Here is a 15625-nt window from a genome sequence, read left to right on the forward strand (position 1 = left end):
TGCTCTGAGCCAGGTGAGACAACTGTGGAGAGTGTGTTCCTCCCTGCTTCTGTATATAGTACATGGCGGTCATGTTGTCCGTCCGGATCAACACGACTTTGTTGCACAAGTGTACTTTGAATGCTTTCATAGCCAGGAAGATTGCCATCAGTTCTAGAAGGTTGATGTGCATCTTCTTTTGTTGTGTTGTCCATAGTCCCTGCACTGTGTAATTGAGTACATGAGCTCCCCATCCCTGGAGAGACGCGTCCGCTGTCAGTATTATCTGTGGAACAGGCTCTTGGAACGGTCGGCCCTTGCAAAGGTTTTGTGGATTCCACCAATGCAGAGAGTTGTATGCCCGACCGCTCACCAACACTAGGTCTTTTAGTTGTCCGTGAGCCTGGTTCCATTGACGTGCTAAGCACTCCTGAAGCGGGCGAATATGTAATCTCACGTGTGGGACTATGAAAATGCAGGAGGCCATCATGCCTATCAACTGCATGAACACTTGCGCGGGAAGGGAGTGTTGTGGTTTGAACTTTGAAATCAGCATTTGCATGCTGTTGATTCTCACTAAATTTGGCTGAGCTGTGGCCGCCAGAGTGTCTATGGTCGCACCTAGGTACTGTTGTACGTGTGCGGGTTGGAGACGTGATTTTGGGTAATTTAGTGAGAACCCCAGACTGTGAAGGAGGTGAATGGTGCGGGACATGTGGCTGGCACATTGCTGGGCTGACTTTGCTTGAACAAGCCAGTCGTCCAGGTAAGGGTAGACGTGTATGTGCTGCCTCCGTAGATGTGCCGCCACAGTAGCTAGGCACTTTGTGAAAACTCTGGGTGCTGTTGTGACGCCGAAGGGAAGAACCTTGAATTGGTAGTGCTGCCCTTGAATAGTGAACCTGAGATATTTTCTGTGTGATGGGTGAATGGGTATGTGGAAATACGCATCTTTGAGGTCTAGTGTGGCCAGGAAGTCTCCCTGTTTGAGCAGTGGGAGGACTTGTTGCAGGGTGAGCATGTGGAAATGCTCCAAAAGAATATAGCGGTTGAGGGGTCTCAGGTCTAGTATAGGTCTGAGTGACCCGTCCTTTTTTGGTATTAAAAAGTACAGGGAGTACACCCCTGTACCTTGCTCGTGGACGGGTACGACCTCTTTTGCGCCTTTTTGCATCATGCTTAGCACTTCCTGCTGTAATAGCGCTAAGTGCTCTGAGGACATAGGACGGTGTTTTGGGGGTATTGTGGGTGGAGTAGAGGTTAATTCTAGGCAGTAACCGTGTTTGATAATATCTTTGACCCACCTGTCCGTGGTGATGGAGTTCCACGTGTCCAGGATCTTTTGCAACCTTCCCCCGACAGGTGTTGTGTGGTCGGGAGGAAGGGAGAGGGCGTCACTGTTTGTTCTTGGGAGAGGATCTGGTATTGCCGTATCCGCGTCCTCTGCCCTTTGTGCTTGAACCACGATATCCACCCCTGGTGTTTTTATCGTAGGTACTTTGGGTGTTGCCCTTGTTGTAGGTTTGCTGTGACCCCTGTCCTCTACCTGCTCCTCTATTACCGGGGCGACGAAAGGAGCCACTCCGAAAGGTCTGCGTTTGGAGAGCCCCCATGGACTTTGCAGTGTCTGTGTCCTTTTTTATTTTTTCTAGTGTGGTGTCAACCTCTGGCCCGAATAAGTAGTCTGGGTTGACCGGCTGGTTGAGGATGTTATTTTGCACCTCAGGTTTGAATCCGGAGATTCGTAACCAGGCGTGTCGTCGTAACATGACGCTAGTGTTTATGGCTCTGGCAGCTGTATCTGCGGCATCCAGTGCACACTTGATGGATGCGTTTGTGAGGAGTTGTCCCTCCCTGATGAGGATCTCTGCTCCCTCTTTGTATTGGTCAGGGAGATGTTGTAGTAATGTTTCTAGTGTGTCATAATGCGCTCGGTCGTAGCGAGCCAGGAGCGCTTGAGTATTGGCAATACGCCATATGTTAGCTGCTTGGGCCGCAACCCGTTTGCCGGAGGTCTCTAACACCTTGGACTCTTTGTCCGGGGGAGGGGCATCCCCAGTCGTCTGCGAGTGCGCCCGTTTACGAGCATTCGCGACTACTATGGAATCTAGAGGCAACTGTCCTCTAATATAGGTAGGATCCCCAGGCGCTGACCTATATTTTTTGTCGATTCTGGGGTTTATTACTCTGGCCCTGGTGGGTTCTTTGAAAATGTCCTTTGCTGGTTTGAGGACACCTTTCAACATGGGTAGAGTTTTAACATGTTTTTCTGAGGATGCGAAAGTGTCCATGAGAAAATCGTCCTCGATGGTGTCAGAGTGGAGTTGAACACCATGATTGGCCGCAGCACGTTCAATGAGGGCGTTGAATGCGGCAGTGTCCTCTGTGGGAGACGTTTTTGCTCCATAGAGTTGCGGGTCCTGTGTATCCATAGGTGCACCCGAGTCTACAGGGTCATCCCAAGCTTGGTCAGGGTCCTGTTGGCCTTGAGGGTCCATATCTCCGGGGTAGGGGACGTGGTCACCCATGTAGTCCTCCAAAACGTCTGTGTCGGAGTGTGTCGGAGAGAAGGACTGTGGATCTTGGTAAGAGGCATGGAGAGGCTCGTGAAGAAGTGGTTCCGAATCCACTGGCAGCTTTTTCTTTAGTGGGATCCGGTAGGAGTCCAAAGCTGGCTCAGAAGTTATCCTCCTCTTGTGAAGCATCATTCTGCCTGTTGCGGTATCGATGATGTGTGAAGGCGACGTCTCCGTAGGAGAGTGTTCTGCAGGTGTGATCCTGGTGTGGGTGACACGTGTTCGGATTTCGAACAGTTTTGGCGCCGTGGATGGTGGCAGGCTAAAAGTGATGTTGGCCGGTGCCGGAGAAGCTTTTTGAGCCTTTTTCGGCTCGGAGCTCGATGTGTCCTGGAGGGCCGCCTTATCTTTGATGCGTTGCAAGGATGCTGAAACTTGCCGCACCTGGAACGCCGACGGTTCTTTGGCGCCGACCGGATCCGTTGAGGCAGGCGTGGACGTTTTCGGTGCCACGGGGTCATCGAGTTGAGGAGAGGTAGTAGCTGTCGACGGCATCGATGATTGTGCCTTTGGTGCTGTTTTGGAAGTGGTGTGAGATCTAGCAGCCATTTTGACCTTTGTGGTCGGAGCCGATTGTTTCGGTGCCGGGAGCCGAGGCGGCTTGGCGGTACCGATGGTCTTTTTCCGTGCGTCGGCGCTGACGTCGGCTGCTGCAAGCTCGGCACCGAAGTCCCTTTTGGTGCGGTCGGTGCCGACGGGTTTGGCTGGCGTCGAAGGCGTGGTGGGCTTCGATCCGACCAGTGTGACTTTCAGTTTCGGTTTCTGCTGAACCGAGACGGCTTTCGGTTTCGGTTTCGATGAAGGGAAACAAGCCGTTGTGGGTAGTATAGGCTGCCGCTTAATGTCCGAGGCCGGGCCAGAGGGCGGGGCCGAATGGATGCGGGATAGGTCTTGGGTAAGGCCCGAAGGCGATCCCTCGACCGGAGCCACAGACTGACGCACTGGGATATCCAAAGTCTGTTCGGGTAGGCCTTGCTCGTCACCGGAGCTACTCTCTTCGGCCCCTAAGGCCTCATTGTAGTCTCCTACCTCGGTGTCGGCTTCGTCTCTGTGGAAGAGTTGTTCTTCGACGTCTTCCGATCCGGAGTCGTGTTCGGAAGCGGGGCTGGAGGGTAGGTTCTCCACGTCTTGCACATCTTCGTCCTCGGCGTTGAAGATGTCAGTCGGGGCCGGTGCCGCTTGCTGCGCTTCGAGCCTCGCTGCTCGATGATTCCGGAGAGTCTTCTTGGATCGGAATCGGGCACAGGCCATACATGTGGACTCGTCGTGATCCGGTGAAAGGCATTTGTTGCACACCGGGTGGACGTCGACATGAGGATATTTCGCATTGCATACAGGGCACCGCTTGAAGGGCGTCCTCGATTCCATCGTCGATGTCGGGTCGATGGTCGGGTATGATGCGAAAAAGTTGGTTTCTGGAAGTTAGTAAACTAACAAATAACTATCGATACCGATCGGGAACAGTACCGACGCGAACTAAAGGCCTTTTGGCCTGTAAAAAGTTTTTCCTAACTTGAGTCAAGATAAGCACATCCGAACCCAATGGCGGAAAAAAACAATCTGAGGATGGAGAGGATGCCCATGCGCACTGTAGTCCAGGGGAGGAGTCACCTATCCCAGGATACTTCGAAGACTCTTGCAGGACAACAACGTGCAAACATCCGGACCCAACACTAGGCGGCGATCTATGCACAGATATGAATTCAGCAGCCCACATGCCTCGAACAGTGGTCCTGGGTTCAAGAAGCAAGTCCAGTCTGGGGGTTTCTAGTTGGCAGTGACTTTCACCCTATCCATATAGGGACCTTATTCCAGTCAGGGTAAGGGAGTTACACACCGAAGATAACCCATGCTCACCCTGTTGGGGGCATGGCACAAGCAGTCAGGCTTATCTCAGAGGCATTGTGTAAAGTATTTGTACAAACACACACAGTAACAAAGTGAAAACACTACAAAACAACACCACACCAGTTTAGCAAAATAACCAATATTTATCTGAATAAAACAAGGCCAAAACAACAAAAATCCGACACATACAAGTAAACATATTACTTTTAAAAGGTTCAAAATAGTTCAGTCCAAAAGAAACTATGGATGCGTCACTTTTATTACAAAGTACCTGGGATGCGTTAAAATCAAACCCAAATTAGGCACAGGGGAGGTAAGGTGCTGAAAAAGCAAAGCGATGCCTGGGTGCCTTACTCCCAGGGGAGGTGATGCGTCAGTTCCTTACTGCCAGGGGAGGTGATGCGTCAGTTCCTTATTGTAGTGCAGGGGAGGTGATGCATTGGTTCCTTACTGTGAGGGTGAGGAGATGCGTCTGTTCCTTACTGTGAGGAGAGGTGATGCGTCAGTTTCCAGAAACGGAACCTCGGTTCCTTACTGCTGGGCAACTTCAATGAAGAACTTGCTGCACAGGGCTAAGTGGTGGCAGCAAAACAGGCGCTGTGCCAATTTTCCTGCTGCGAAGCAGATGATGCGTCAATTTCTTCAGCAGCATGGCAGGGCCTAGGTCGGAGTCAGACATGGATGTCCGTTACACAGTGCTCGGGACTCGGGCTGCAGCATTCTTTTAGCCGCACGGCAGGTGCTGCGTCGATTCTTTGGCTCCACCACAGCGATGCGTTGGTTTTTCAACAGCCCAGCATTCCTGCGAGGGGAAAAAGAGGCGCTGAAGATTGATGCATAGATTTTTTTCAGCCCTTTGCAGGAAAGCCACCTCGAATTGGCAAGAACTGGAATTGGCACCACTTTGCAAGTCAGCAGCGGCCTGGTTTGCCTCTCAGACACTGCCTGGGAGCCTGTGGCTTTTCTCCACCCGGCTGTACAACACAGTTAGGTGGGGAAATGCTAAGTGCGAATCACCCTTCCTCTCCAGTGTTTCACACAGAGTGCATGGCCCGCCCCACCCTCACTGGCAGCCTGCAGGTAAGAAGAAGAATAAAATAATAAAATTGGTTTATTATAATTTTATTTTTCACCTTTTTAAATCTGCTGCCATCTAGTGGGGTGATGCTCCTCTGCCGTAACGGAGGAGCTACCCCTGGGAGGAAGCGAAAAGGTTTGAGGATCACCCTGCAAAAAGAGCCAGGTCCAAAACAGTCTTTCACTCAGGGAACAGGGCAGAAGGACAGCAGAGTGGCAGTCCTTCTTGCAGAGCAGCACATTTTCGTTTCTTTGTACCTGAAGACCAGTGTAGGGAAAATGTGGACTGGTATCTGCAGCAGTACCAGGACAGGACAGGAGCCAGGTATTATTGTTGTTGCTCTACATCATCAGGGCCCTCTTTGTCTCACAGGCACAGGCAGGTCGCAATCAGGCTCAGCCATGGCCCAGGCCGACACCCATAGGCTCACAGCAGCCTGCAGCCTCTCACCGCACCAGAGTGTTAGTGCCCAGTCAGCAGCGCAGCCAGCCTTTTCAACTTGCCCCGATCTGGGCACCAAGGGCTGTTGTTCGCTCACTGTGCCCCATTGTAGATACTGAGGGCCCTCCTGGTGGGATCCCGTCGGGCTTGACCTACGAACCGCCGTGGGTGCCTCTCAGGCTCTGGTGCATGCCGCCATTATTCGATTGGTGCGGCCCTCAGCTCGGCCACCAGCTGAAGTACAATGATTGTGCAGGGTGTCCTAGCCCAAGAAAGTCAGTCCATGATTGTGCGTACCTCCACTCAGAGTCACAAATGTTTGTTTATGTCGGCAGGCCCAGAGTCTAGATTGTAGGCGATGGTAGGGTGGATGGCACGGAGTGAGATTAAAGCACGTTTCCCCATCTTATCCTGCTTAAGAGGCCAGCAAACTAGCCCTTGGAGTCACTCTGCTGGTCCTGGGTTCAAGAAGCTGGTCCAGTCCTTCACTCAGGCAGCAGATTATCAGGCAGGAGGACAGCAGTGTGAGTTCTTCTTGCAGTTCTGAGTTGGGTCTAAGGGTCCAATATTTAGACCTGGTGCCCTGTTTGAAGTAAGAGAGGGTTCAGGTGGTTCCACCCCCATAAGGTTTATAAGATTTCTTACCTCCCTGCCCTGCCCCAGCTTGTCAGGAGCCACAAAAGACCACAGTCAAACCCTTTGTGTGATTGCTCAGGCAGAGTCTTTGTGATTTCGCAAGTGCAGTAGGTGACAGCTCCTCCTCCTCATCAACTTAGAATGGCCAATCCGGCCAACTCCTACCTTCCCTTTTCTCACTTTCTGGGAGCATTACACAAAGGTCAACTGCCAGATACACCTAGTCATGTGACCCAGGAACATGTTACAGGCATTGGCACAAGAAAATGCCAACTTTCTAAAAGTAGAAAAACAAATTGTCTAGTCATCACATCAACCACTGACAATTATCCAAACATCAGACCATGAACCAGTTCCTTTGGTCTGGAGTATTTATTTACTCTTTTTTTCAATATTTCAAAACAAAGTCAATTACATGGAACCTCGCAGGGCGTCTGGCTCCACCATTTTCACTATGTTCCGGGATCTAGAACTGTTACATTGACTAGTTTAATTATGTTTTCTCCTGACTAACCGCAATGTATGTGGTTGACTGGGGGTGGGGGCTAGGGTTTCTTTGATTGCTGTATTACTCTAAATTGAGATTGTTTGTCTGTTTCTTGATGCATATGTTGTTGGCTCTTTCAGAAAGCCACTATGGTCATATCAAATCTTATCTTATACGTGGTTGTGTTCAATCTGACGGAAACTTGCGTGTTGATATATGTCAGTTCCTTTCGGCACTGTTCTTCTCTGTCCATCTACAATGAATATTTGCAGTAATCATTGGAAGTAACAAACACAACAGACCTATGGAATCCGAACATACCAAATCCAGTCTTTTGCCAAGCAATAAATAAAGCTGCAAAAATGCACTCACTTTTAAATGATAAACATGTACTAACCAGCTACACGCAGACTTGGATGGTATGACAATCTTATAACAACCTACAACTGACAGCATATCTAAGCATGAAGTACTTGGTGCACCTAAAGACAAAACTGATGGTTATTCGTTTTGGTGCACTTCTATCTTTGGGCGACCAGCCATCATCAAAATATAACAGTCCAAAGTCATGCAGACTTTGCAGAGATATAAAGGAGGATATCATCCACCTGGTATGCATCTGTCCACTTTTAAAGATTGTGCATGTTTTACAACTGAAATACATTTACAGTAGTTCATTTACAATTAACTAACTTAATATATGAAAAGACATCAAAGTTTAACATATTTAACCAAAGACTAAAAGTCAGTAGCGGCTCCTTGAGAGAGTGCTGCTGGGCAGTAAGGCAGGGTTGGGGAGGGGCAGGGTGGGGGGTAGTAAACTCTGGCATACGGCAAACAGAGGTAAGTACATAAATAAATAAATAAAACGAATTACATTGCGCAGGCTGCATTGCCATTTGGCCATTTGGCGATGCAGCGTGCGCAATTTAATTTGTTTTATTTATTTATTTATGTGCTTACCTCTGTTCGGCCCTATGCTGGAGTTTACTACCCCCTACCCTGCCCCTCCCCCGACCCTCCACACCGTCCCACAGCACTCCCTACCAGGAGCCGCTACTGCTAAAAGTACTGAAATTCCCTCAAAAAAATTAAAAGGAAGTCAAGGTTGGCTAATGTGTAAGTAGCTCCTATATCACAAAGTCGTAAAAGAAATATAATTCAAATCTTAAGGTCTGGTCTAAATTTTACCTTTGACCACTGCCAGAGGCACGTAGCTTTAGCTTTCACATCTGCCACACCTACGCTACACATTTAAAAATAAAGCATTTATCAACAACTTTATGTTACTATGAGTTAACAACACTTCTTCATTACTATACCGTCACCTAGTAGAAACTGCAACCACATAACTTTTCACTAGTTATCATATCGTTTTGAAATACACATTCTGATAACTGTATACAGTACTTGAAGTCCCACTACAACTGCACAACAGATTTTAAACACTGTGAGCCATACCACACATTCTTTCACACATCCATCTATACATTCCACAAAATCAATTAAAAAAGTCAGGGCAAATTAGTCTTCCAGATTCATGTTAGAAATTAGAAACCCAAAAAATATTGTAAATAGTCTGAATATTTTCAAATTTGAATTCATAAACTGGCAAATAAACACATTTTATCCCCGGTGCTCTAACTAACAATTCAATACTCTAAGCATGCTCATTAAATAGGTCAAATGTACAAGGTAGACCAATAACAAATACAAATACCAATACCAATAACAAAATAGGAAATAGCATTCAATAAGTAGACTTCACATCTCAAAATGCATTATACATCATACACCTTTTGAATCATTAACTACTGAAACACAAACTGTAACACATCTATACTCACTAAACATTTCCTAAACAACCATAAAAAGTAAATAATGTACAAACATATATTAAACATGCAGATTTAGATTGGCAAGATCATTAACAAGCATTGAAAATGCAATAGGTCTCGCCTTTGATTAAGTTAAAGCTTTTTGCTTTGCTAATGGTATTGTATAGCAAAGCAAATGGCTTTAAGTTAATTAAAGGCGAGACCTATTCAGTGGTCGAAGTGCAGAAAAAAAAGTATGGGAACTGTGATGCTGCGTTTAAGGGGGAAGGGCAAGGGTTGGGGTGAGTGAGTGTGGGCATGGCTAAAACCCCAAATATTCTCTAAGTTTTTTCAGTATTTCACCTTCTGGTAACTACATATAAAATAACACACAGCTTACATGACAATTAATATGTTAATCAGTGGGAAATACACTGTCTTACAATATGAAACCTCTATTAGTTAATGCACTGCACCAAACCCTGGTTGATGCAATGGAGAATACCAACTTGTGTATGGGTAGTGCTACAGGGTCCCAATCTGTGACAGAAAGCACTGCGAACATGCAAGACATTATTTCAAACTTGCTTTACACATAGTATAAGATAGGCTGCTACAGACTGCGCAAAAAGGTTTAAGATAAAAAGTGTTTCCAAAATATAGATTTTTTGCAGGGTGTACATAGTCCATTTTTGTTATTTTTTATAACTGTCTATTAAAAGCACACAATTCACAGCTTAGAATGCAACTCCCTTACCATACCCCTCAAAAAGAATAAATGTGCGTCATCAGAAAGCAATTTTTTATGGTTACTGTCTTTTAAGAAAACACACTTCACATCTAAGCAGGGAGCTCCCTTACAGTACCGCTCAAAATGAATAAATGTGTATCACCAGGAAGGTTCAAGGGATTCAGTCAGTTAAAGCCAATACCGGCTTCCAGGCACCCTTTACATTTGCAGATTCAGCATTTGGCACATTTACACTTCTTTCAGGTAATCAGGCACCCTGCCAAGAAGACTTATTTTTTCTGTCTTCCCCTCCCTCGATTTCACAGCTCACGAGGCTACCTGAATGGCACTTTAGCTGAAGCTTTTCAGCTCCTGGAATTAACCGTCCCAGGACACAGCTGACTTTTGACAAGAAGTAAGGGAACTGTTCTGCTAAAATTAAAAAAGTAAGGGCACGCCATGCCCCTCAGATCCCCCCCACTTCGACCACTGGACCTATTGCATTTTTAATGCTTGTTCAGAACTGGAGCAGTGATCTGCACACGGACACAAGGAGTATGCGAGCCAGCCGCAGCAGGGCCAGCAGGGCCGGCAAGGCAAGTCAGACCCTGGTTAATGATGCTCTCTCCGAGTCAAGTCTGTTCCTCGTGCATGGCTTGACGCAACGCCGTGTGGTGAAGCCTCACAGCTGGTGCTGGTGCTGGTGCTGATTCTACAGAGGGTGAATTGGGTCCACATCAAAGGCCGAGACCCTGCAGAGCCGGGCACCCGCTGTGACCCGTGACCCCTGCCAGAGCACAGAAATAAGCTATGGATGTACATTGGGTTTCACATGCACACAGCTGAAATCAGCCACTATTGTCTTGTTGCTAACTCCAGTCTCCAGAGAAAGTCAGAGTTAAGTAACTGAGTGGGCAGCAGCTTCAGCCTTACATTTAAGTCAGAACCTATTGTGTATATTCCATAACATGCGTTGTTCCCAAGTGAGTCTGAAATTAGTAAAACATGCACTGCGTCACATGGAAAGTAGTTATAAAATTACATTACTGTGTTTACATAGTTTTCCCTTATAATCTTTTGACTCCATTCATTCACACCACCAGGGCTCAATTGCTTCATAGTTCTTTAAATGTCTGCAATAGGATAATTCCCGAGAACCACTTCCTTTCCATTTCTCATTTGGATATCCGTATCAATGACTGATTCGTTTAAAAAAAATAATCGAAAGCATGGTCTTCTTTCAAAGGCCCTAATGGTTGTTAATCTTCGAGAGTCTACATTATCACGATGGGACCGGCGACAATCTCAGCGCACATTTACCCGCGGACAGACAGATGTCCTGATAAAAATAAACATAGATTTTGGAATACCCATTAGAGTTTGGAAGGATTGAAAATTGTACAACGGGTTTCTTCTTGCCCTGAGTTGCAAGCTGGGCTGGTCTGTGCGCAGAGCCACGGACATTCTTGTGTGTGTGCGTGTGTGCTCTGAGGGTCACAAACACGCCAAGGGATGCTTAGGACAGGGGTCCTCTGCTCTTTCACCAGCGGGTAGTGTTGGGGGGTGGGGGCTAGTCTTCTGGGGAAATGCAGCCTGTTGTACAAATACACATGTTGTCTTCTTTTATCCGCAGCGAAAGCTTTCCCGGGTTATGTTATGTGTATGTGTAAAGCCGACACAGAGAAACCTCTTCCCCTGCACTAACACGAAATTTGGTGTGCACCATTACCCTTCCCCACCTAGAAAGGAAGCTACTCCAGCCCTTTACTGGAGTAAATCCCTGACCACTTGCAGTGTAAGAAAAGGGATCGAGAGAGGAGCTTGCAAACACCAACAAATTACCGAGCTTGTGGGTGTTCACAAACTCTCACGGTAAACCACATAGTGATGCTCTAACTATCCACCCCTTCCATGTTGTTTACTATTAAGTATATGCAATTGTGGCGTATAATTACGCAATAATAAATACATTTATGCCGCACATGTTTATTTTTGTGGATGGCTGTCAGCCGTAAATGGTGCACTGCTTGTGAATCGGGCTCATAGGCCGTCGGCAGGTCTCGGCATGATCTTTGGAGTACGATGGTTATCTGTTGACACGCCAGAGCTCCCCAAAAGGCTTTCAATCTTTAGTACTGCGTACGGATTCGGTGGGACAGAAGATGTGCAGCGGAGACTGGCTTTACTGGCGGCGAGAAAAAAAGTCCACAGAGTATCACGCCGCCAGTAAAGGGGCCAATACCCTTGTGCACATCATTTGTTTTGTTTGTCTCCCCACGTGCACGCTGGCATTGTATCAATTCCAAAAGTCCTCTGCATGGCAGAGCAGCGCATGCGCTGCTTTTTGCCAGGCCAAGACCTAAAAAAGTCCACAGAGTATCACGCCGCCAGTAAAGGGGCCAATACCCGCGTGCACATCTTTTGTCTTGTTTGTCTCCCCGTGTGCACGCTGGAATCGTATTGATTCCAAAAGTCCTCTGCATGGCAGCGCAGCGCATGCGCTGCTTTTCGCCAAGCCTAGACCTAAAAATTGTGATTTTTAAGACTAAGGTCTAATTTAAATATAGGTGGACGACCCATTATTCTGTCAGGGCGATCGGGTAAATTACTCAGTCCCCCTGATGGAGATGCCGGTGTCCTAATTTAGAAACGACCGCCAAGCTGGAGGTCATTTCCAAAGCATTGGCAGGAACTGCCATCACAGCAGTTCTTGTCAATGGTTTTTGCAGTTTGGTGCACATCTCCGTCAACATGGCAGAGTCTTGCACCAAATTGTTTCCCTTTTATTTTGAAAAAGAAAATCCTAAAGCTGGTTTTTCTTTTAGAAGATAAAAAAGAATATGATACCCTCGCCGTGAGAGTCCTCTCCCAGTGCAAGGGGAACTATTAGCAGTTTTCACTGCCCCTTATTGGCGATGACAGGCGGTGGAACCTGACCTCTAATTCTACCCATCTACATCAGGTGGAGTATGGGCCGTTGGAGGGGTTTAAACACTGCGGAGGCAGAGCAGTCTCCCCCGTGATTAAACAAATGGTTCACCCGCATTTGTATCGGGCGGGCGGACCACTATATTGGTAAGCAGGACATTGCAATGGAGTTCCCTCTCCACCAACATATAAATTAGACCCTGCCTAACCACTAATCAAGGAGGTTGAAAAGTACAAAGCATTTTTAAGAAAGGGTGACACTATGCCCATGAACTGTATTTTTGGGAAACCCCTGTAGGCAGATTTTGGACTAGAATTTGAGTTCCCCACTAGAAACATGTGACCTCCCTCCCCTCAAACCCAGATCATAATAAAAGTACTGTTTTTTGGGGGGAAGTGTGCCTGCACTTAGAAGAAATAATAATAGCTATAAGTATATTATTATCATGTGGGGATAGACTTCATATATCTTTTTAACAAGAGCAAGCCAATGTAACACTGCTCTCAAAAGCAGTCTGAAAAATATTACTTTCATCAGTTATTTAAACAGTATCTCTCATATTTGCCATAAAATAAGGAAGTTAAACACAAGGGGGTTAATTTATCATTAATTCATTTTATTGATCTTTCAAGTACAGTACAAATTTACAAATAAATAGCATGACTGCTAGCAAATGTTGAGTTGACTACTTCAAAATACACAACACAATAATTGCAGGTGTGTATTAATTACAATGTAGGCGAAGTTTAAAGAAAACAAGACTAACCATTGCTTTCTCCTTTCAGTTATTGCATACACCCTCATATATTGTCTTTCATGTGCTAGCATCCCTTTGCTTTGCTAATACACATTCTATACTAGTATGTAAACCTTATCAAGACAATCAAACAAGGACCTTTGATAAAACCACACACAATCAATACTATATTTACACTTAATGCTCTCATGGTATATATACATATATTAACATTTACTTGCTAATCATTGCCTTAGTTAGAGTATCATAATTTACTACAACTGGCTGACAGCCACATCTGTTATACATGGTTATACAATAACTGTTGTTTTTCAGACCTTATAAGCAATAAAGCGTCATTATAGTGTGATGAGGATAATTAATCTATTTAGATTGTCACTTATGCTTTAGTTTGATTGCTCAAATATGTGTTAGTGCTAAAGGAAACCATATACCCAAGGGGTCCAATTCACAAAGGGACTTAAGACTCATAAAGTTACGAGTGGGGAGTCACCACACTCGTGGTGGAATCTCTGCACTCAGAGCACAATCTCTGCACTGAGCACTGCAGTGTGGAGAATCCGCACTCGTAACTTAACAATGAAATTAAATGAAATTAAATTTATAAAGTTGTCTAATACCCAGAGGTAAAACCAAAGGGGATGATGGACTGAGTGTTGAACATTGAAAGCACTCACCCCCAGTCAACTGATCTGGGTTTAATCCATCATCATTCTTTAGCTCACTCTGCCACCCCAGTTCAGACATGGCCATATGCAAATCAGTCTGACCCTGTGCCTCATGGGAACAGTCCAGCCCGAACTGCCAAGCCATGTCTTCCCTGGACCGGAAACAAGCATCCTGGGACCGGTTTCTGGCTAATCATCCGTCATCAGCCAGGCTAGCTTGAATCCAGTGGCAAAGTGAGCAAGGGGCCCACGTCTGGGCATACCCTGCCAACTTAAGGCGAACAAAGCAAAACCAAAGGGGATGATGGACGGAGTGTTGAACATTGCAAGCACTCACCCCCAGTCAACTGATCTGGGTTTAATCCATCATCATTCTTTAGCGCACTCTGCCACCCCAGTTCAGACATGGCCATATGTAAATCAGTCTGACCCTGTGCCTCCTGGGAACAGTCCAGCCCGAACTGCCAAGCCATGTCTTCCCTGGACCGGAAACAAGCATCCTGGGACCGGTTTCTGGCTAATCAGCCGTCATCAGCCAGGCTAGCTTGAATCTAGTGGCAAAGTGAGCAAGGGACCCACGTCTGGGCATACCCTGGCAACTTAAGGCGAACAAAACAAAACCAAAGGGGATGATGGACGGAGTGTTGAACATAGCAAGCACTCACCCCTAGTCAACTGATCTGGGTTTAATCCATCATCATGTACTGGGTTGAATGTATGACATTGATCTGCATTGTGTCCATCAACTGTTGTTTTTGCGTTTAATACCCAGAGGTGTCTTGGAGCTAAAAGCCGCAATAGATTGAGAAAACAGAACCCATATGTTTCTTACTACATACAAAATATGAGTAAGTAGTCATCTATCACATCCACTGCTATTTTAAAGAGGAATCCTGCTTTTATAATGTATGCCAAGTGGGAAAATGCTACATTCCATACCTGTGGTGATTCTTGTATCTTTTTGCATTAACCGAGATGGATAATCACACAACAATACCACTTTTGATATTGGTTGACCTAGTAAATATTCATATTGTACTTTTTTCATAAAACATATCTCATCTCTGGCATTCATTTTATTCATGAAGAATCCCCAGATTGTTTTTTCATGTTATTTATAAATAATGTTCAGATTGTTCACCTTTCCTCAAAGGGTTTGGGAAAAAAGTCTATTTCAATTTGTGATTCAAACAATAAGAGGAGGATATCCCACTTAGAGGGTGGGGGGACGACAGATCACCGGGGTCTCAGATAATTACATGGCACCCACAGGGCGTCTGGCACCACCCTGTTCACTATGTTCCAGGATCTAGAACTGTTACATTGACTAGTTTAATTATGTTTTCTCCTTACTAATCACAATGTATATGGTTGACTGTGTGTGGGGGCTAGGGTTTCGTTTATTGTTGTATTACTCAAAATTGAGATTGTCTATTTCTTGATGCATGTGTTGTTGGCTCTTTCAGTGGGCTACTATGGTCATATCAAATCTTATCTCATATGTGGTTGTTATAAATCTCATACACCTTTGACACCTCACTGTCCTCTGTGTAACTGCATAGCTCTTCATGGTGAATAATAGCATCAGCTTTCTTTTACACACGCTTTACATACGGATGCACATCGCACATATATCGTGGATGACACTTTGGTTTCTTAGGTTTGCCTACTATAATAAA

At 45.9% G+C, this 15625-nt stretch overlaps 1 protein-coding gene across 1 annotated transcript in view; it reads right to left on the reverse strand.

Moving 5' to 3' along the window:
* LOC146861242 (sodium channel protein type 2 subunit alpha-like) overlaps positions 1-15625 on the reverse strand; it is a 784117-nt gene that overhangs the window by 709695 nt on the left and 58797 nt on the right. The window lies entirely within an intron of this gene.

This window comes from Triturus cristatus, chromosome 3_1 (assembly GCF_964204655.1).
Source record: "Triturus cristatus chromosome 3_1, aTriCri1.1, whole genome shotgun sequence".
Classification (NCBI taxonomy): domain Eukaryota; kingdom Metazoa; phylum Chordata; class Amphibia; order Caudata; family Salamandridae; genus Triturus; species Triturus cristatus.